The sequence below is a fragment of the Aotus nancymaae genome, unplaced genomic scaffold, assembly GCF_030222135.1.
Source record: "Aotus nancymaae isolate 86718 unplaced genomic scaffold, 86718_ANA_hifiasm-v0.15.2.pri h1tg001050l, whole genome shotgun sequence".
NCBI classification, from domain to species: Eukaryota; Metazoa; Chordata; class Mammalia; order Primates; family Aotidae; genus Aotus; species Aotus nancymaae.
The window spans coordinates 47,501-50,051 of NW_026989466.1; the positions used below are offsets into that span (position 1 = coordinate 47,501).

The 2,551-nt window shown below is 52.6% G+C and overlaps 1 long non-coding RNA gene across 1 annotated transcript in view; it reads left to right on the plus strand.

Annotated features, from left to right (window-relative positions):
* Positions 1-2,105, plus strand: part of LOC135273329 (uncharacterized) — a 21,061-nt gene extending 18,956 nt beyond the window's left edge. Inside the window, exon 3 of the long non-coding RNA XR_010341114.1 lies at positions 1,161-2,105. This is a non-coding gene — a long non-coding RNA (uncharacterized LOC135273329). The remainder of the gene's footprint in view (positions 1-1,160) is intronic.
* The last annotated feature ends 446 nt before the right edge of the window (positions 2,106-2,551 follow it).

Genomic DNA, 2,551 nt, shown 5'->3' on the forward strand with positions numbered 1-2,551 from the left:
TTTTTTTTTCCTTTTTTTTTTTTTTTTTTTTTTTGAGACGGACTCTTGCTCTCTTGCCAGGCTGGAGTGCACTGGCGTGGTCTCGGCTCACCGCAACCTCCACCTCCTGGAGTCAAGCGATTCTTCTGCCTCAGGCTCCCGAGTAGCTGGGACCACAGGCGTGTGCCACCACGCCCGGCTAACTTTTGTATTTTTTGTAGAGATGGCGTTTCACCAGGGCCGGGATGGTCTCGATCTCTTGACCTCATGATCCGCCCGCCTCGGCCTCCCAAAGTGCTGGGAATCCACAGGTGTGAGCCACCGCACCTGGCTCTTCTTATGGCTTCTTAACTCTTCCATGTCATTCTTACGTTTGTCATGTCTTCGTCCGTTCGTTAATTTAGTTAGAGGCGGGGTCTCGAGTATTTCTCTACAGGCATTCATTCATTCATTCACTCACTTATTTGGGGGCAGGCTTGCGTTTATTTATCTAATTATATAGAGGCAGGCTCGCTTTTATTATTCATTCATTCATTCATTCATTCATTCATTCATTCATTCATTTTTTTTTAATTTATTTATTTACTTTTAAATAGAGACAGGGTTTCACCATGTTGGCCAGGCTGGTCTCGATGTTCTGACCTCAGGTGATCCACCCGCCTCAGCCTCCCAAAGCGCTGGGGGATTACAGGCCTGAGCCACTGTGCCCGGCTATTTGTTTATTTATCTATCAATCGATTTATTTAGAGGCAGGCTCCCTCGCACGCATGCGTGCGTGCATGCATGCATTTATTTAATTAGTTATTTTATTTTATTTATTTGGGGGAAGGCTCACATTTTTCTTTCCATCGAGGCAGGCTCGCATCTCTCTCTCTCTCTCTCTCTCTCTCTCTCTCTCTCTCTCCCCCCCCTCTCTCTCTCTCTCTCTCTCCCCCCCCTTCCCCACATCGGCCACCCCCCCTCGCCCCCGTCTGTCTCTCTTTAAAGGCAGGGTCTCGCTCTGTAGCCCAGGGTCACTCCAGCCTCAACGCTTTGGACCAAGACATCGGCACGTGGTCTCGCTTTGTGGCCCGCACTCTGGACACATATATTCCTTTTTAAATTTTGACGATGCTGCTGCTGCTGCTGCTGCTGCTGCTGCTGCTGATGATGATGATGATGATGATGATCAATTTATACAGGCGGAGGTGGTGTCGACTGACGGCTCGAGATGATCTCAAACTTTGGCGCTCCGGCCATCCTCCCACGTCGGCCTTTCAGACTGCTGCGATGACAGGCGTGAGCATGGATGGAACGGGCAGATCACGGGCTTGAGAGATCGAGACCATCCCGGCCGACGTGGTGAAACCCCGTCTCTACTAAAAATACAAAAATTAGCTGGCCGTGGTGGCGTGCGCCTGTAGTCTCGGCTACTCGGGACGCTGAGGCAGAAGAATCGCTTGAACCCGAGAGGCGGAGGTGGCGGTCGACTGAGATTGCACCACGCTACGCTACAGCCTGGGCTCACTGCAACCTCCACCTCCCGGGTTCCAGCGATTCCCCTGCCTCAGCCTCCCGAGTTGCTGAGATTATACAGGTACGTGCCTGTCATCCCAAGCCACTCGGGAGGCTGAGGCAGGAGAATCGCTGGAACCCGGGAGGCGGAGGTTTCGGCGAGCCGAGATCGTGCCACTGCTCTCCAGCCTGGGCAACGAGAGCGGAACTTTGTTGAGGGGGGGAAGAAATGCGAAATTTGGGAGTGAAAACTTGACCCCGGGACAGGAGGTAGCGTGCTGCAAGCTGTCTTCTTCTCCCCGTGAAATCCACGCTGTCTCCGGGAGCGTGGATTTCACGGACCTTCGTTTCCCTGTGACAGGTATTGCCACTCTGAGGTGGTGGGTCTGGCGCCCACTCGGAAACGCTATGGACTGGACTTCCATCTTAGATGGGTCCCATCTCCACCCCTAGCCTCCCTCCGTCCACACGCCCCCGCCCCTGGTCTCCTCTTCCTGTTGTCTAGGGGAATTGAAGTTCCATATGAACCCATGGGCGGGTGCCTAGGCTGTGTCCCCTGGGGGCTCTGGTCGACTAGTTGCAGGTGGGCACCACCTGAGAGGATTCCCTGGGTGGGCCCAGAAACGACCTGGCCCGAGAGGGAGAGGGATCGGGGAGAGGCTGGTGATGCGGCGTGCCTGAGCCGCTCCCCCCACCAACCTCCACCCCGACCCAGAGCGATCCAAGATTCCCTTCTTTTCCGTGCTGACATCTGCAAGCATCTAGCTAGGTCTTTTGTGTGTGTGTGTGTGTGTGTGTGTGTGTGTGTGTGTCTGTCTGTCTGTCTGTCTGTCTGTTATAAAGCTATTTATTTGGGTGAGTTATTCCAAGAGTTGTATACAGCTTTATTTTTTTTGGAATTGCAGTATTAAAGTTGCACTTTGGATTTAGGACTTACTGTCATTACTTTGGTGATATGTACGGTGGTCATCTAATGGATGCTGCACAGAGTAGGGACTACGGGGACCCACATTTTGTCCCCATCCCATCTTCAAATAATTGGGGTCTCTTAGGTCCGTGATGCAAAGGCATAAGACAA